We start from the raw sequence: 20,709 nt of genomic DNA, 5'->3' as shown, positions 1-20,709 counted from the left end.
AAGGGGCAGTATTATGCGCTTTCCAGCCACATTAATAATTTTATAGCACAATCCAGTAGCTATGTTACCTTCATTTGTTATAAAAAATGCTATATACATTAAATATGACAAAAATAATTTGACTTCATAATTTAACACCTTGAAATTTGACATCTGTCTCATTAAGAAACTCCTTCTCTTTCCGAAACTTCACCTTCAGGGAGTCATCACTCGACCATTAACACTAACATTTTTACCAGCATTGTACTGAGAGGTAGCTCCCATAACGAGTTCATATGATGCGCAGTGCCGCCAGATGTTTGCCAATTGCTGTGGCCTAGTCTAAAGGAACCGAGTGAGGCAGCATGAAGGGCTGCTCGGTAAGGCAGAAGCTCAGTAGCTTGGAAACAGCAGTTCTGAGGAGGAGCTGCACCTTAATGGCGGTGCTAGACCCGCCCAGACATGCACGGCTGAGTGGTTGTCAAGGGAGATTTAAGGATTTCTCAAACATGTATTAAAGGATCAAGGCCAGGTACGTTTTTGATGAGGAAATAACATTATAACATGCTGTAAAAAAAGTCTATTTTACATGATGCTGCCTCTGTAACACCCTATGGTACTTCTGGAGGGGCAGAAGTACCAATCTCCAAGCTGAATCACAACTCAGCTTGGAGAATCTGTTGACAAGACAGCTTTCAGTTGTGCTATCCACAAATCTGACCTTTATCAAAGAGTGTGAACAGGGAAGCTGTTCTTAAAAGAAAATCATAGGAAGTCCCATTTGCAGTTTGCCACAAGCCATGCAGGGAACACAGCAGACCTATAAAAGATGGACAAATAAGACCAACGCTGCCCTTCCACAGCCTGCAAGTAAAACACTACGTGTGGTGGAAAACTAACGCTGCACATCATTCTGAACACACCACCCCCATCATGAAATGCTGTGGCTGGAGCCCCAAGCTTTCGGGATGATTTTCATCAAGTCCACTGAAGCTGAAAGGTGTTGATAGGGAGATGGACGAAGCTAAATACAGGGCAGTCCTGGAACAAAAATGGAAGGGTCATCTTCGCTAGAAGGACCCCATGCATAGAGTCAATAGCTACAATTGAAAGGTTTGGATAGAAACATTCATCTGCGGCAATGGCCCAAGTAAGAAAATTACTGTTCAGATTCCCATCATCCAATCTAAATCTTGAGCTTTGTTGCATAGAAAATGGGCAAATCCTTCTCAATCTATATGTACTAAGGAGGTAAAAACAAATCAAAAGATGGATCATAACTGCGATGAAAAATGGTTGTAGAAAGAAAAATAAAACAATGAATGAATTCAATTGTACATTTTCATAGTACTTTTTGTTGAAATATATTGATTTGTGGTAGAAAAGTGACAAAATGTGAAAAATCTCAAGATGTGAGTGTTTTTTTTTATAAATCTGTAAATCTATGTTAATATACTGACCTGCAGGATTTCACAATCATAGGGTAAAGAAAACAACACATTAGGCAATTCCCTAAACAACATTATAAAATGCTTCAAATAGCTGGTGGTAATGGCCATAATAGGCCCCTTTGAGCATTTGAGTTGAAAAGGGTTTTTACTCCAACTGAGCTGCGGTTTACATAGTAGAGCAAAAAAAAAAAAACGCTGTTGTTGGCTTGGCTCCTTTATGGCACATGAGTTGACTAGACAAGCAATGTCTGCACCCCTTTTCCAGCAGTAACCATGGTGACAGTGGCAGGCAGGGGCATCCTCATCACCAGGGGGCAGTGTGGGCAATGCTACATAGTTGTCCATACTGCCAACCCTCTGTCTTGCGTACCCCACACACGGGCTGTACACAGTCACGCAAAAAAACTACACATGTGCCACACTGTCCAAGCAAATCCGAATGAAAATGGACACAAACGCACGCAGCCAAGCACAAATTCCACACATGCACCCTGTCATCTGCTCCTGACAGATGCCCCTTGGCGCTCAACAAAAGCCCCCTCCCACTCTTGCCTCTCTCCCGCTCCCTTTTGTTGCTCACTTATTGTTGAATTTCCACCAAACAAAAATGCACATCCTCCCATGACACCAGCAAATTGATTATTTATGGTGCCAGGAGAACTGACTTATAACTGACTTATATTCAAATGTGTGTGAAAGGCGAAGATGCTTGAGACAATGGATTCAATCTCTTAAATGAAAAGAGAGCAAAGTGTATTTACATAAGAATTTAAGGTTCTTTTTCCTCCTCTTTTTCGCCGATTACCTGCTTGTGCTGTATTGAACAAGCCTGGGAGCAGTTTTAGGACTGCGAGATGACTTCATGAGGGAATGCAGAATGAGATCAGGAAACAGGCGGCCACCTGACAGGGTCTGGAGGGAAAAAAAAGAAATCACACAAGCCCTCATCCTCATGTTTGCAGAGGTGAGAGCCAGACTTGCAGCCAGCGTGAAGATCGGTGACAAACAAACAACCAGACTTGTTATTCTGCAGGTCCCCGTGCCAGGATTCCTGCCCTTATCGCTGGCATCGAGTAATTTTGTTACACATGGTAAATATAGGAAGGCTTGTGACAGCAGACATCAGATAAAAGCTGAAAGTGCCTGGGCAGCGAAATGTGGAGATGGGGCTGAATGCCTAAACAGGCTGCTATGTGAAGGAGAGAAACTGATGATTGTGGCAGGCAGATTGAGGTACTAAAGAACGGTGGAGGAGACGGATCCCGTCCCATGGAAATGTGTCATGAAGGCAGTGCTATTAACATCTTAATAAAAGGCTTGCCAGGCCCTGGAGAGCCCTCCTGAGTAGACTGCCTCCTTCTTTCCACACAGTGGCCCTAAAGCCGCTTTTTGCTGCATATCAACGAGGAAACATTTAGGTTGTGCCAGTCCTGCATTGTGAGGGTGTTAGACTTCCCAAAGGAGTAGCCTAAATGTCTATCCACAAACATGCTCCGCTAAATTCCTTTATTCCCCCTTTCCCTCCACTTTCATTTACTGTTCATTTCTCCATCTGTTGGATTTAGTAGCCATACAAAAGCCTTTGTTTCAGCAAGCTGGCAGGCCTTTGGGACAGCAGAGTGCACTCTGGGGTTCAGTGCTAACTTGCTGCCATCAATAGATAGAGCAGGATCTGGACCAGCCACAGCAGCACCAGGCAGAGGGAGGACTATTAACCGTCCTCTGATGAAGCTTGAAGCTGGCTGCTGCCTGTCTGTCTGTCTGTGTTGACACACAGGCTGCTTTCTTCTCCCAGCCTGACAGAATTCCTACTGACTCCTACATGAGTCTGTTACTAGTATCATGGCATATCAGGGTTTTAAAACGTGCTCCTATGGTTTAACCTGCTTTTAACAAGAAAGTCCAAGAGTGATTACGGTTTTCTCTGTCTTTTTGGGGATTAAGTAGCTGCAGCCGCTCCCCCACCTGTCGCTGCGCCCTGTCGGTTGATGAGTCACGAGAAGGATCCTCCTACACGTTCCCCTTGCTTTTTTTCTTCAGAGAAAAAACAATTCAGGTGTTTCAGCACATGAGTAGCTCTGCTCTGCCCCTCCCACACCTGTAGCTGTGCATTGTTTAGCAGACTGAAGGAAGAATGGTACAGATTTCTCTAACTTTCTCTTGTTCTGATGCTTTTCTTGTGTTAATAAGAAAAATAAATTCAGCCGTCTGATCCTGTGCACAATGCACTTGAAAACCACAACATCATTTTATGGAGTTTTGTTCTTCGAGTTTAAGCTATGTGCGAAATCAAACTAACAAACGCAACATCTGAATGTTAACAAAATATGTCATTACTTTTGCAGCAATAGAAATAATTTTTGCAATTTCATCAAGTTCCACATCTTTGTAAAAACGTTGCATTTTACCTCAAACTTGTAATAACATGAGAATCTTTTCGGTCCCTGAAAAGAAAATAACTTTTCTTGTATCGAAAATAAATATGTATCGAAAAAAGATATTTGAGAAATTGAAACTTTATTTCTCCCTTCGTTTACGGAAATTTGAAATTTACTCCTTTGGAAAACAAAAAGGACTTTTTACATCTAGATTGTCTTTTATCTTTATTTTGTCCCATAACAACCCAGATAAATGCGCACTCAGACAAATACCTAAAAGACTCATCTCATCTCTAAACTCCCTTGAATTTTATCTGGACTTTAGTTTTTAAACAGTACTTTACACAGACATACTTATAGAGCACAACAAAAAACATAAATGGTGAAAAGTGAACACAAAATGTGATTTCAGGTAACAGCTCCATGGCAGGAAGGAGCCTAGGGATAGTAAGAACTTCCACTTTAGGAGTGGCATTTTCTTTTTCAACTGCCCAATGTTTTACACTGTGCATCATGAAAGAATGAAATGCAGAGTGGCATTGATTTCTGCACTCTGTGCCATGTGTTGCTCATACTGGGCAAGCTGCTACTTAACAATGTAGTGGCCTGTAGTCATCAATTTAAAACGGTTTCAACGATTGGATAAGTCACTGAAGCCTGCACACACAGCTACTCAAGACGATGAAAATGGCTTCGGCAGCATGACAGCACCATTAAATGTGACCCTGTGGTGTTTTTCAACATCTGTTATTGTATGAAAATGATCAAAGCTGAAGAACAGATCTATGGTATATGTATGTTGAAAACATGAGGGGTTCATCTTCACTAGAGGATTAGCAACCAAATCAGAGACCCTTTGGCACCAAGTGGGTATGTGCTGGTAAGATTCTGTTGTGTGAAGCAGCAAACAAACCAGATAAATGTTCCTCCAAGTACAAAAACTCTAAAAGACTTTGAACAATGTAAAAACAATTTCTCTCAGTTTCGCCGTCTGAATGAACTCTGAAGAAAACACTGGTTCCTTTAACAGCTTTATTCACTGTTTGCAAAAATCTAACTCTGAGCCAACTTTCCATGGTAAAACTTTCACACCAAAGAGTGCCATTAACACCACCTTGCAGTGGTAAAATGTGGAGCGTTCACTGCTAATACCAGGCTTGTGTGCTACTGATTACTGAGGCTGGTAAAGATGCAAATCCCCTCAACATATCCACCAAGTGCATTTCTATAATATGTTACATCATTTCAGGAGGAATATTTGTTGCATTTCTGTTTAAAATGAAAGACATTAGATAATGTAATTGCCAAATTATATTATTTTGTTAAATCTCAAAATGAAATGATGAAGCAGAGAACTTCTCTCCGCTAATGTCGAAAATAAAACAGTTTGCAATTGTGTTGTTTTCATGAAATAAACAATTAAAATCACACATAAATTAGTTTGTTCACACAATAAGACATACCACGCTACGATCCTCCAACTACTTCCTGTTTTCTTCTTCTTGGTTTTCACCAGTGGCTCATGTGATGCAAAAAAAGTGTTTCCATTGCAATTCTGTGAAATAAAATAATTTCACCTCATCCTAACGCCAAAACTTTTTATTGATAAACGAGTAATTTCAAAATTGCCATGTTTACAATTCATTTTTGAAATATTAAATTGTGTGATTATATGGTCAATGGAAACACAGCTTGTTAAAAACCAGCAATGCGCAGCAGGGGAATCTTATCCCTTAGGTTAAAATTATGTGCAACATGTGTAACAACTATAGAAAAATGGAAAAAAGAATACAGATTTCAATATAAAAAGTAATATTTAGCTTTGAATATTTGAAGCTAGCACACCGATTCCTGTTTCAAGTAGGTTACTGTATCAATGTTTTATCTGTCAATAGGACTGTTATGACACAACAATATGAGCGTATGTTTTATTGGAATCAACAACTATTTCAGGAACCATCTCCAAATCAAGACTTGATTCCAAAAAGTGGAGAGATTTTAGTGACATTGTCACAATTAACAGATAAACAAGAAGCACACAGCTATGATAAGGAAATAAAGTATTTGTGATCTTCTGCTTTTTTTTTTTTTCTAAAAACTGAACTGACCAAGCATCCTCTCTGACTGCTTTCCATTTGCTCACTGTCACCTAAAGACCCAGATCTGCGTTTATGTCGATTCTCACGTGCTTACACTCACCAAAGTGCAGATTGCAGACACAAACATGTACATAACGAGGCTGAATGAGCAGAGCTTGTGTGGGTCAAGGAGATTGAGATCTCAGTTGTGACAGCTGGACAGTTGAGAGGTTCAGATAAACAGCCTGCAGGAAGCCAAGATGGGAGGCCAATGGCATTAAAACAAACACTTTGCTATTTGCACACTCCAGCAGATAGGGGAAAGAAGGACCTATATCTATCAGCGAAAGAGTCACTGAAGCCACAAAAGCTCCATTATGTGCATGTTTGCGTGCATGTGGAAGCAAATAGACAGTTGGGACGGCGGGGGTTGCTGCAAATGATGATGGGGGGTTAGGGAGAAATCGGGTCTGCGTTCAGAATACAAAACCGCTGAACACATTTGCAGCATTCACTCATTAAGAAATAGGTCAAGGATTCTGCTCGCATGCGTAGCAACTTGTCAAAATCTCTCAAGCTGAACTGTGGCAAGCCTCTCTGCCTTAAGGGGGGGAATCCGTAGAGGAGCGAGCACTGTGGTCTGCCAACACAGACCACAGTGCTGTGACATATAGCACACAGAAAATAAGCAACAATTCGACGCAAAGTCCAATTGTGGAATGCAAACGATCTCAACTCATTGCTCTTCATCAACAGAGGACGCTCTTGAGCCAGCGGAGTTTGTCGCCGATGCTGATGGATGCTGATAGTGGCAGTGGTAGCTGAGGGTTATGACAGTCTTCAGAAAGCCTGCAGTCCATTAGGGAAGCACTTGCTCTTACAGCAGTAAAGGTCACTTTTCTAAATGAAGTAACAGTGATTAAAAAGACATTTTAGGGGTGAAAACCAGTTCCATCCTGCCCGGACTTTGATCTATCTATAAATAAAATCATCACTCTGCATTTTAAGCAAGCAAGACGGAATATTTTCCAATGGGAAATCTGGTAAATCTGGACAGACTTGTGCAAACTGCTTTACTGGACACATAATAAACGAATGCTTTGACAGATATTACAGCTTCTTGCAGCAACTTTGGAAAACAAGCCCAGTCCGAGTAATTTCTACCCAGCTCGGTAAGGTTAACCTTATTGATCGTATCAACGTGTGATGTTGAGGTTCACGAAAGGCAATCTCGGATAGAAAGACTTCAAAGGCACCGCTTTAAAAAAAAAGAGAATTATTTAGAAAGAAGAACAAACCTTCTGCTCTTCTTTATGTTGGTTCATTAAACCTGTCAACAATAGCACAAACGCCTAAAAGTCAAGGTAAATTTGAGTGACTGAAGCTTAGTGAGGGTTTATAAGTGGCAAAAAGAAAAAAAAAATCCAAACGCAAGACAAAGAATAGTTTCTTAATGATATAAGAGTTACTGAAAAGCTCAGCTGGTCTGAGAGAGCAACAACACATAGACCCTGCTTCTTTTTCATTATTAGATTGGAGTTAATTAGGTGAGCATAATCAGCATGTTATAATCTAAACAATTGTGTGAGCTAGTTTGTTCTTCTAAAGGGAGCCGAATGACACCCCCTCCCTTGCTAACGGTTGCTTTGGGGAGGGGAGACGCAAGGCTGTGTCCCTTTGAGATGGATATTAAAATAATTGTGTGCGGGGGGTCATGCTTCAGAGGCTCCAAAAATGTGATTTTGCCAGGAAGGAACTGGTTTTGATTGCAAGGGCAGAGGGATTAATATGCTACCCATCAGCGGCAGCAGATGCAAGTCATTTTCATGCAAATGCGAGGCAATTTTCTACTTAAGACAACATTTATTTTCTTTGGAGTCACTGTCATGGGTGCTCACCAGGACACTGGGAGTCTGACAGAGAATTAAGATTTGTAGGTGTATCGGCTGAATTGGACAGATGAGGTCTGGAGCCGTCCATGGAGCTCTATGCTGATGACAGTAAAGGGCAATAATGTAATAACACAACTGACAGAGGTCTGATAATGTGAACTAGATTAGTGATCCGGAGAGACCAAACCAAGGAAGATATTTATGAGTCAGAAAATCATTTCTGTCTCAGATTCAAGGCTCACTTGTTGCAGGGAAGCAGGTCAAAGTCAACAGCCTGACGGAGCAAGTTAAAATTGTCAACTGAATGGACTTTGAGTCTAATTTACTTGATTAAGGTCAATGAGTCAGAATCACTTGACTGCAGAATTGTGATGACTGTAAGCAAAAGGAAGTAAAATGTTCGAAGACTGATCAGTCTTCAAAATTCTTTCGGCTCTTAAATGCCGAAAGAATTTAAGAGCCAAGAATGCTGCAAACCTGAATTCTCGTCTCAGTTGGAAAAGTTGGAAAGAAATTAGGATTTCCAATCTCAGTTTTCATGCATCTTGGCACGCTCTCCGCCGGTTTTTCACACTGCTGCTGGGTTCAGGTGATGACACAATCTGTTTCTCATCAAGTATAATCAGGTGTTTGAGTTAAAATTCAATTGAAATGGAATTTCTGTCATACAGGTAATGATTTTAGGGAAAAAATAAAAGTGTTTAAATTTTGTATTAAAACTGTATTAACTGTTATGGTTGAAGATGCAAAAACTATAGATTTTTTTTTGTTTTTGTTTTTAAACATAAAAGACAGCCAGGCAAATATGCCAAGACTCTGGTCCATGTGCCGAATCTGCAGGTTACTGCTCTGCTGTAAAGGTTTGATTCATAATAAGACTATGTGTGATGAACGTTTGTTTGGGCGTCAGAGTGTGAGCTGTGGCACCGACACAATGTAAAACAGGCTGCCACCTTATCAAAGCCTGCAGCCAGAGATGATAAATGTCTCTTCCCGGTTGTCTCTATGCAGTGTCGGAAATGAGCTCTCCTGCAGTGTCGAGAGGGGCTGTTTTGTGGCACTCAGTGTGAGATTCCAGCAAATAAAAATTCCCATAAAGGCAGATTTATCCGAAACAACTGAGGTGATCACTCACCTCTTCATTTTTGAACTGGATCTCCTGGTTCCTTCAAGACAGGCAGTTGTTGATGCGCTCCACTCACATCCACGGAAAGAAGAAGGGGGTGAAAAAACGATCCCAAATGCGCTCAGTACAAGGTTGTAAGGGAAATCACAAATGCAGTGTTAGTTGGGTCAGTCCTTTAATGCAGGGTAGCCTCTCTGCAGGAAGGACCTGTTAAGCGGTGGCGTCATTCATTCAAAGTGGACACCTTGGACGTAGCAGCTGATTGCGAATGCAGCGCGTAAACTTCACAGCAGAGCCCGGGCGTCAGCATCTGAACTGACCTCCTGTAACGTTAACTTCAGCGGACCGTGTCAGTGCGGCAGCGGTGCATTCCTTCGGGTTCCGCAGTCAGCCTTCCTCCGGTGCGGCTCTACGCTGCGAGCCTCCAAGCCGCAGCCAGGCTCGCCATCACCCGCCGGTAGAAGAAGAAACGTGTTAGCGTCGGTGCAGACCCGCAGCGTGGCTTCCTCACAAGGCTCTGCCGGACTCACACTCACAGAAGACTGGCGGCTCCATCAGAGTACAGCGGTGTGTTGTAGCTGCGTGTTTGCGTGCGTGTGTATGCGTGTGTGCTGCCATTGGCACAGAGCGCGCCTAAACCCAGCCCACTCACACTCCAGCTCATTACGGCGTTAACTGTTTCCGCCCAGAATTACACATTTTGTACATAATTTGAAAACTTTGTGTATGCAAAAAATAAATCTGAATTATGTCCTTGAAATAAAAGCTTTACCAAACACAGATTCATATATATTTTTAGATGCACTAGTTAAGATTTAGTTTGATAAAAGGTGAAACATTTTTTCAAAGTTTTCCCTTATTGTTTAACAGAAACAAAAATACTTTCGGACTGAGGCTCCAGTGTTGTAACATTTAGATTGCAGCTACAGCAACTCTGCAACTGACACTTTTTGCATTTTTACCTGACCAAAGCGATATAACATGGACACAGTTCTACAGTAGTCGCATCAGGTTAAAAAATGAACACGTCTTACCCATCAGTTGACTTTGTCTTCACAGCACACAGTCCCCAGTCACTGACAGGTTCTCTTCTTCTACTTTGTATTAGAACACTGCCATCTATAGGTCAAAATTTGAATATCTCTCTCTCTCCCTTTTCTCTCTTCATCTCTGTGTCTCTCTCCACACGTACGTTGCTCATGTCCAGTTTTGTTTTCTTGTTTCCATTTCTCTTTTGGACCTGAATCATCTGTGTCCTCAAATTTATGCTGAAACGAGCTGATTTTCAGGTAACACAGCAAAAAAACAAAGAGTTTCTAAATCCTATTCACCCAAAATGATCAAATGGACTGTGGCATTAGAGATGAGGACCTTTACAACATGGAAGAAATATATATTTTACCAGAGAAAAAAAAATGCAAACAAATTTACATGCTGCGCATATGTAATATGTTATATCAAGGTGTTGTATTAGGATTCTATCAGTTTATAAACCAAAACAACAATGGTACTTGGAATTGGCCTGTTAAATGGTGCCACATTTTCATTCCTAAAACACAAAGTTAAATGTATCTCATTAGGACTGCATATGATTTACCAGCAAACAGTATTCAACATCGAGACACTGAAATCTTTGCAAAAGAGACAGCTGAAGCTCAGTCAGATTGGATGGAGTGTGACTTTAAACATTTTCTCACCACACATTCTCATCAATTGAATTCAGGTCTGGACTTCGAATAGGCCATTATATGGCTCTGGTTGTATGTTTTGAGTCACTGTCCTGTTGGTAAACCTCTGTCCTGGTCTCAATTTTTTTCCACCCTTTTACAGATCTTCCTCCAGGCATGCTCTGTATTTAGCTCCACCCATTTCCACTCATTTCTGAGCAGTTTTATGTCCCTGCTGAAGCAACACTTTGCCACAGCATGATGCCCCTACTAACAAGTTTTATAGTGAACATGTTCCGTATGGTGTACAGCGATACTTTTCTGCTAAACAGCATTTTGCACGAAGAGGGTTGAATACAGTTTTGTTTCAAGGAACTTTAAAAATGATGTAGCATTTTCCTTTAATCTTAAACTAGTTTGCTACTTTTTGTTAATCTAACGCAGGAAGTCACTGTAAAGCAAGTTTTTGAATCTAATGTGGCAAGATGTGGAAAAGTTCAAGGATTAGCTATTATTTTTGCAAAGTACACCAACTTTAAATATAAAGGCACATTTTCAATGTTTTCCAGTTGTATGAAGTTTTTTATCTCCCAAAGATATCAACTTTGACATAGTTACTAGCACATCAAAACAAAACTCCGACCGTGTGCATCTTTGCTCTTTTTTGGATGGTTATTGCAAAAAATAGGCTATCCACTTTCTCTGATGCATCAATAATGCAGAGTAGGGAAAAGGGAGCCAGTGTCTGCCATCAAAAGTATTGCAAAACTGCCAGGAGGAAGAAGATGTGGAACAACCAGCATAAGTACACTAAAAGCACAGCGCCCACTTAAAGACAGGGTCAATAGCTGGAGGGCGTCCATATTGGAATTCTGCCGCAATGCCTCTCAAATGGATCTCAGTCAACCCTGGGCAGCAGGGGTAATCAAATACAGACTTTTTCAATCCATTACTCACGACCCTGTTCGGAACAAGCCATGATTTGTTTGATTGGAATATAACTCAATTCATATTGAAAGAACAGGTTGCTACGGAACAGTCTGGAAGAGATTTGGCCCTTTTTGGACAGAAAAACATGATAGATTAACTTATTCTGCAAGGAGAAATTTAGTTATTACCTACAGAACAACTAAAGCCGTTATGCTTCACTTTCAAACACATATCAACAGAATGAGTCTGGTTTTGGTGGCAGAGACTGTAAAACAAAATAGTGAGGAGAATATTGCTCAGATTGAAATTCGAAAAATGTGCTGAATCAGCCTGATCATATAATTTATATCAGGTTTTTAAGTTGTCAGTGGATATGCCACAAATGGGAGACAGTTTAGCAGGCAGGTTTCTGCCTAGGTCTCCTGTGTGTCATAGTTTGAGGTTTTATTCCTATAAACACCTAAAGCCAATGCAAAGAACCAACAGTTTCTTATTGGTGTGATCATAAATCAGGGATTCTTGTCCACAGTGCAGAATGAAACCCCAATGAGGTTTACAGTGACTAGCCCTAATCTTGGTCAAATTTTGTGACATTACAACAAATCTCAATGTGCTTTACTGCAGTTTTATTCAGCACAACAAGAAATGGAAGAAAAATGGAAAAACGGTCCATACTTTTCAAAAAAATGTTGCTATCAAAAAAGTATGGCGTGCTTATGTATTCAACCTCCCCTAAAGTCATGGTTTGTGGAACAACTTTTCTCCACAATTACTGTTGCATGTACAGTAAGGATGGTGTTACGGCCCAAGGCCTTTTCCTTTGGGTCTCTAACATCCATGTTTTGGACTCCTTAATTGGTGCTGATTGGAAGTGGAGGCAGCTGGCCAGTGTCTCCAGATGAGGTCAGATCCATCTTAAGATGCACCACTTTCTTTGACTAAGCAGCTCATTCTTTCTGTTTCCCTGCCACTCTCTCTCCTTTCTCCACTTCTTCCCCAATCAGTTATGATTTTTATTAAATAAATTCCCTTTTAAGTTATCCCATGTGCTGCTTCCTTTTTATTTGTTATGGTTTAAGAGCCAGACCATAACAATGGGAATCTCTGATCTCTACCCGATACAATAAACATCTGGATTCACATGCTACAATCCAATACATAAGATTTCGTCTCATCAACCTGTTAGCGATGAGACAGATTCAGTTAGATCAGAGTTCAGTCCTCATCACGATGCATCTCGATTTAAATGAACTTCGCTGAAAAATATAGTTTGTGTAAATATTTATTCATTAATAAAACTGAATAAAACAATTCAAACATACATAATTTATTGCTGAATTGCTGTTTTACATAAAGGTTCTTTACAAAAAAGTATGTCATATAATCTTTGTGCGGGAAATATTTGAGTGATTTTTGATTATGAATCCTGTTGTCAGTTGCTATGGCAACGAGTCTATGTAGCATAGCCAACAGAGAACGAGAAAAACGAATAGGACTAGTTTAGAGTAATTCTTCAACGGTTTCTCTGCGTTATTTCCCCCTTTGCTGTGGCTCACTGTGTTGCAGGGTATATTAATTTGACCATTTTAATGTTAGATCCAATTGTTGATTATCCTAATTTCATTTGATTTGGTGTGTGCAAGAAATATAGCCCTTTGTCTGAAAGGGCAGTGCATTGGCGCTATAGTCAAGAGTCCACTAGGGGGACTCGTGCGCTCTTTACAAATAATACAAGAACAAGTAAAGGCGCACTGGTTTCGTCTGATAATTTATTCTCTTGTATTTCTCCCCTTTTTATAAGGGATAACAACTGCACTGAATTCATCAAGCTGTCCGTTTCTCTTGTAAAGTCTACAGTGTTGTCAAATCTTAGATTTACAGTGTGGCGGTGAATGTTTCGGTTCTGCTTACTCCGCCATGTTTGCCGGTTGTTGTGGTCACGTGCTGGCGCCTGCCCACAGCAGCGACTTCTTGTAACGGTCGGCGGACCGGTCTACAGGAAGCTTCTTTGGTCATTAACTTGATTTATTCTATTTTATTTGATTTGTAATACAATCATATCGAATTTTACTGGTACAATCAGGTAAAATCCGGTGTAATTAGAATTGTTCTTGTAAGTGCTGGAAATTTGAAGCTGCCATCATATCACGCATGCGTATGCCCGTGGCCAGTTGATAATAATATAGATCCCAACGAGTCTGGTTTGTCAGAATAAAACTACCTTTTGAAAATATGTTTTAAGCACATGGTATTAACGTCACATATCTGTTATTAAAAATAGATATTTTTATTGGTGTGATGTAATATTCTAATTTTAAATCTCATGTTTTTATTAGCAATAAGAGGAAAATCACCATAATTAACATAAATCGAGGCTTTCAAACATCCATCTGTGTGTAATGTACTTAATCTACATAATGAGATTTACTTAATCATAAAGTTCCTAAAATAAATGGATTTTTAAATCATGTTGTAATTTATTCAGTTGGTTTATTTGTGGGTGTGTCTCTACCAGCTCTGCACATCTAGTAACTGAAGTGTTTGTCAACATCAAATTTCAATTAAAGACTCTCAGAGAGAGTTAGTAGGATCTGAACTTTGAGATTAGAGCCTCTTTAACCAGAGCACCTTCTTGTCTATATTTTCTATACCTTGAAGAAATTTGAAAATATTTTTTTTCTGACTTTGTTTGCTATTAATAGCTTTATTAGAGCTGTGAGGTCCTCACAGAAAAGCTGCTTATATTGAGATAAAATGACACGTTTGGACTTTGTTTACTCTTTAGTTGCATGCTTAGGGCAATTAGCTGGACCATTTTTATATTTAAGATTATCAAAGTAAGCCTGAAAAAGATGCAAACCACACTTTTCAGATTTTTATTTATTAAAGCCACTGTTGAAAAATAATTGGTACATAAGGAATGCAGATAATTTAATACACAAATAATGAACTGCAATTATACTATAATGGATCTGCTTTTCACAGTTGACTTTTTGGGGCATCTGTGTGTGTGAAACAATTAATACTGGAAGTGCAGTCTGATGAGGCTAGAGATGGCTAAGATGCAGAAAGCTTAATTCCTTGAAGATCACTTCAGTGAATATATGAACCAGTGGTCAGGTGGATAAATGTGTGCACATTGCTAGGGATGAAATACTGAATGCTTATGTGAAGAGATGGCCAACTGCAGAGCTGTTGCTTGACTGTTTTGCTGATCAAAGGGCCTCATATGCTATGATTTTATAGCATGTTGGAGGGTTTCAAAGAGGGCTCCAACTGATGCCTTTAATTCTTTCTTTTCTATTTGAATGTATGAAGAAGGGAAAGTGGGAAGCCGTCCACTCCACTGAACCACGGATCCCTCTTGTCTCATGTACGTGAAAGGAATCAGCCGGAGCAGAGATCAAAACAAATACCAGGCAATAATTAGATGATAAACAAAACCTGAGAGCCATAATGCCAATGAGCTGCTTTCCAGAGGTAAATGTCAATTATAATATTCCCAATAAGCAATTACTTTTCTTAATCATTAATGTTTTATTCAATTGTTTGTTGCAAGAAATAAGCTAATTAGTTTTTCAGTCTGATGAAAAATATTTACTGGAATACAAAACTGGCCACATTTATTGAAACCTCTGGTAAAGATGTTGCAACAGTTCCTCAAATAAATGAATCCTTAAAATTGCTTGTGGGGAAAAAAGAATTGATTTCATTTAACAAAATATTGAGGCGTAAACAAAGCAACAGTGCCTATGTTCCCCAAAACAAATCTGTTTGAAAGTAAAACAAGTGTAAACCATTTGCAACAACCTGGTGGCCTGTGTTCAGACGTTCTCAAACTATTACTATTGAACCACTTTTTGGTTCAATTTCAACATTCAGATTTCTTTAGTTTGAATTTGTTAGCATCCAAGCTCATGATTATGCAATATTTTCCCACTCTACCTTTCGTTATGTTCCAAATCTGTCAGATTGTAAGGGAATTTATTGTCCAGAGCCCTCACTCATATTCTGTTTTGTTTCGCACCTTAGTGAGAAACAAAACACTAAGGAAACTTCAGCAAACAATTTCTTATTTAGATGTATGTTTGTACTCACTGTGGTCCTAAATAATGAAATCCCTCTTCATCTTCAGCCTTCTAGTGGACATCTAAGATCTTGGGATGAAACCTGACCGATATTTAAAATGTTCAATATTTCTAAAAATGTAGGAGATTATTGTCACAACACAACCAGAAGTAGTTGTACTCTTGGTGACCTCCCTAACCAGTTTTTGTCTTGTTTTATTTTTTTTTCATCAGTAATTCAGAAAGATTTGGTTTTAATGTTGTTACAGTTGTTTACATTTATTGCTCCAATTACTGATGCCTGTTTTTACTGTCCTATGATAAAAATAAATGCTGTGGATTTATTCACGCTCTTCCTGACTGATACCTTGGTACTCTAAGATCCTTTGTAACCTCTTTTTGGGAGGAGGCTCCAGCATCAGTGTGTGCAGTGCTGCCTTTAATGTGACTGTCTTTCTTTTAAACAGTGGATGTCATAAAAGATAAAATCTGGCATCTTTACAAAACAATGTAAAGAGAACATTAATTCTTTTACTTTTTGGAATGCAGTACAAATGACTAATTTTAACATGCATGAATGGTTTAGGTCACAGGCTTGTGCCATTTGAACTGGGCCCATTATGCAAGTCCACCCCTGCTGTTTCCCTCCCACCATCCACCTGTTAGCGGCTACCAGATACATACTCATGAGGCTCTATAAGGAAGACTGCAATGCAATCAACAAATGCCCACACTCTCTCTGACAGAAACCACATTCATACAGGTGGCCGACTGCATCAGTAATGGCCCACTGATGGAGCCTCAGCAACCATGTGGTGATGATGGACCAGTTTGCTTCTACAGCAAGGAGAAATACTTCACAAGGGAAAAGAAGGGGCAGTAAAATGGATATTAACTTCGACACAGGCATTTCCTACGCTTATTTGAGTCAACAAATGTTGGCTACCTGTGGATTCTGGGAGTCTACCCTATAACAAAAAGTCAGTTATTTTGCTTGCTGATACAGGTTCAAAGCTAAAAAATGTGCCCAGTGTGTGGGCCAAATGTCTTTTCATGAGATTTACTCAAGTTTGTCTGTGGGCAAACAAAATTAAAACAGCAATTAATTTCTACAGAGATGCAATCAAAGGAGATTTTGATAATTATGTGGTCCTGTGATGTGTCTGCAGGGAGAAGCTTTGTCTGAAAATGGTTTCTATTATTCTTATTTTGTCCTTGCTTGGAGCCTTTCCATTAGCTGCAGGCTCGTGCTGTAATCTCACACATCGGACTTGAACAAATCGCGGGCTCAGATGCCGTCAGTATGGCTCTTTAAAAATAGCAGCAGAGAGAGAGTGAGAAAGTGAGAAAAAGTACAGATGGTCTATCTTTCAACACATCAGTGCCACTGAGTTGTCAAATGAGATGAATAATGATGTTATGGAGTAAACAAGTAAGTACTTTCAGGCTATACTAAGTAATTTACACTCTGCATAAAAGCGAGGTGAGCAAAACTTTGAATGTTTTACAAAGCAGACTCACCTCCATTTTTGTTTTGCGGTCCTTTTGTCTCATCTTTGTGCACAGACGGCGTACGAAGGAAAGTATTGAACACAAATTTCTTTTCATTAGATACATTTCTAGTTGCCATTTGACGCAAAATTCACACCATATGTCAGTAGCAACACAAACAGTCTACACATAAAAAGACATCAAAAGCATTGTGTTTTGAAATATACAAAGAAAATATCTGAAATCTGTCAGTATTTAGAAAGCAATATTGCCCCATGTCTATGCAAAATTATCTGCTGTGTTAATATTAATCGATGTACAAAAAAAGGTTATTTGTTTAGAAGATATTTCACAAGACGCATAATAGGTTAGAGCAAGGAGATTTCTGAAGACCTTTTCAACCTTAACCAATGAGAAATGCTTCTCGTTCGTTACAGAAGCATTTCAAGATTTCTCAATACTCCAATGGACACAATTACCCAGAATCGGAAAGAAAATAATTTCACCATAAACGGACCACAACAAATTGTTCCTCACAAGATTTCTGGAAGGACATAAAATAAATAAGTTGTCCAAAGCTGCTCACAGAGAGCTTTGGAAAAGCCTAAATTTAGTAGATACAGATTTTCTTTCAAAACAGTGAAGTATTCTGAACTGCAATGGCCTGAACCTGAAGAAACAGCACTGCAAATCCCCCCCAAAAAACCTACCAGTGGCCAAGTCTGGAGCTGAGAACATCACAGTGCAGGGCTGTTTTCAGCAATATGGCGTTGGAACATTCATCTTAACAATTTAGAAATGAATGTCGAGGGCGGATTACTCAGCAAAGCAGTTGTCTGATACACCAACTCACTTGGTTTTAGAGAGAGAAAATTGACACGTCATGTAAATTTCATGTCAGTGGTGGCAGAAATTTAAGAAGGAAAATGTTGACGTGTTCAAAATTATTTGCCCGCCTTCCACATGGATGCACATGACTGCTGTTGTGCACACACAGCATGAAGACTGTGAAAAGGAAGAATAAAAACAGCAAAGAGAGAAAATGAGCAAAAAGTCCAAAGCACTTCCATTAGACAGTGGACAGTTTTTAATAAGATGCCTATCAGAATTTGAATCTCAGAAAATTGCCAGCTATTTATTTTACTCGCGCTGCTTATTCTGTCTCGGCTCTTGATAAAGCATTTTGGTTTTAATTAGAGACATTTCCACTCTCCGCCAGGGATGACCTCTTATTATTGTGAAGTAGGGCTGCTTAGCGGAGCAGGCAGCTGGGAACAAGCTCCTTCAAGCATCTCAATCATTCCTCATCCACGCTCATCTCCGGGGCCCTCGGACCAAATCAAAGGAGTCACTATTAAGCAGAACCAAATTGTTTAATGCAGTAATCACCTGAATATTTTTTCCGCCACTCGCTTGTTTGCAATTGAAAATGAGACACACTGAAAAATATGATGCATTGTTTTGCATATTAATGAGGGACGTGGAATATCCTTATTCTCCACGGTTATGTAGAAGTGAACATATACTATTGCAACAAAAAACACATTTTCTCTCTCACGAGTGTCAGAAAATCACTTTATTTGGAGTGTCCACAGGAGCAGAGGGAGATTCAGACTGTTGTATATGCTGAGTTGGATTACTATTCCACCTCCGTTCATTGTTTGATGCTGCAGTTTGCAGCAGTGAGGAGCATGTTTCCTGAAATGAAACATGATTTTGGGCTTTGGAATCCCTGTGAAGCAGAGACAGAGTGGCGTACTCCATCAGCAGGCAGCATCTGCTACTGTCTGCTTTGCATTCATATAAAAACAAATGACTTACACTTAGCTACCAGCTGTACGTGGCTGAAGGAGGAACACTGCCAGATTTATCAACAAAATATTTTTTGGATGACAGCTAATCTGATATTTGCTTCTAAATCTGAAGGGAAAAATTGCAGGGCCCCTTGACTGAGACTGAGAGAGCTTGAGCTTTCACATGTCACCTAATTTCATTTGGTCACTTTCAAGTGAGAGACAAATGGAGGAAAAAGATAGGTGGAGGACAAAGCAATTATTTCCACCAGTACATGCCATCAGGGTTGATCCCTTTGGTATGAGAGGAAGAAGGCTGTGAGGGAGAGGATGACACTGATTAGAGCTTACCAGCAGCTCGAGACCTGCTCTGCTCCAGACGGGGATTTAGATCTGCCTGCCTGCCTGTCCATAAGGTATCATGCGATCAGAGATACCTTAATCCGACTTGGCCTTTCACATCGGACGCCCGCGGTTCATCCAGATATGAAATGTAAATGTGAGATAGAAGAGGTCGATAGGAAAATTCTGGCATGGCGGGCTGATGTAGTCACGCCACAAGTTAAGAAGGAAGAACTGAAGACTTGATATCATTAGCAGAAAAGGAGCAAAATGGGCTTGTTTAACATACAGACCCTGTCAAAAGCTGCACAGGAATGTATGCAAAAATGTTCCGTTTGTCCAGTGATTAAGTGTAGACAGTTGCAAGTGTTTGCATTTAAAGACTTTTTGTGCCTTTGAAAACTATGCATGCGCCTTAGACTGCCTAAGTAAAGACCGAGACAAGAGCAAGACTTGAGGGATGCAAGAGCAAATCCAAGATCAAACAAATTCAAGAGCATTTTTAAGACCATCTCTGTAATCAGAATACTGTAGTGTTTGTTGCAAATGTTTAACACAAATCTGCATGTAGTAGATCATTATCATGCTACCTATAACAGTGCTCCAATTTTTTCTGTCACCTGCACTGCCACAACGTTTATGTGAACCCAAGCTTGTATATAAGCAGGCCCTCAACTTCAAGCCATTAGGCCAATAAATCTGACAAGCTGGTAAACAGTTAAACAGACTAGAAAACACTCAACAGCACATTTAGCCAGTTAAACTCTAACTGACTGAGCAACCTGGACAGGCTGCCAGTCCACCACAGAGAAACACAAACCAAACAACTATGGGCGTACCTAAGGACGATTTAGTGAGACCAGTTAACAGTTATGTTGTTGGTGTGTGTGAGGAAGCCAGAGTACCCAGAGAGAACCCACACATGGACAGGAAACATGCATAGACCATACAGAAAGACCCCAGGCTGGAATCCAAACCCAAAACCTAATGGCTGCAAGACAAAAGCTCAACCAACTGCACCACCATGCAGCAGAACCAAACACAGTACATTTTTTTGTTTTTGTTCAGAAAAACTTCCATCAGTTGGAAAATGTTTCTCTCATGTGTATTATTCTCATCTTCTCACATTCTGCATGTAGGGACACAGTAGGCAGCTTTTAAATTTAAAAAGCAAAAATACTTTACTGGTTGTATTTGAATGCAGCCAAGAGATTGACACTAAGCTGCAGTAAAGAGGAAGGTCATGCAGCTGGACTCTCAACTCCAGCACAAACAAGACCAAGACTTTGAAAATGTGCTTTATGACTGGTCTTGAGTACTATTTTACTCCAACTCAGGGATAAATCTATAGTTGTAATGTGATAAAATGTAAAGATGTTCAAGGAGTATAAATACTTTTAGTTCTGTATTTAGGGGGTTTAACGGGTTTAGCTGTGAGCTCAATTCTCTTGCAGACAAGAGAAAGCTTAATCCTGTCCTGCATACAGGATTAAATCCCTTTCTGGGTGGTAGCAA

The 20,709-nt window shown here is 39.9% G+C and overlaps 1 protein-coding gene across 1 annotated transcript in view; it reads right to left on the bottom strand.

Annotated features, from left to right (window-relative positions):
* plxna2 (plexin A2) overlaps positions 1-9,538 on the bottom strand; it is a 221,762-nt gene extending 212,224 nt beyond the window's left edge. The window contains exon 1 of the mRNA XM_007553638.2: positions 8,914-9,538. The gene's annotated coding sequence lies outside the window, so the exon portion shown is untranslated. The remainder of the gene's footprint in view (positions 1-8,913) is intronic.
* Between the last annotated feature and the right edge of the window lie 11,171 nt (positions 9,539-20,709).

This window comes from Poecilia formosa, unplaced genomic scaffold (genome assembly GCF_000485575.1).
Source record: "Poecilia formosa unplaced genomic scaffold, Poecilia_formosa-5.1.2 Scaffold57, whole genome shotgun sequence".
NCBI classification, from domain to species: domain Eukaryota; kingdom Metazoa; phylum Chordata; class Actinopteri; order Cyprinodontiformes; family Poeciliidae; genus Poecilia; species Poecilia formosa.
Note: the sequence above shows the minus strand (reverse complement) of the source record. Positions and strands in the feature narration are given on the sequence as shown.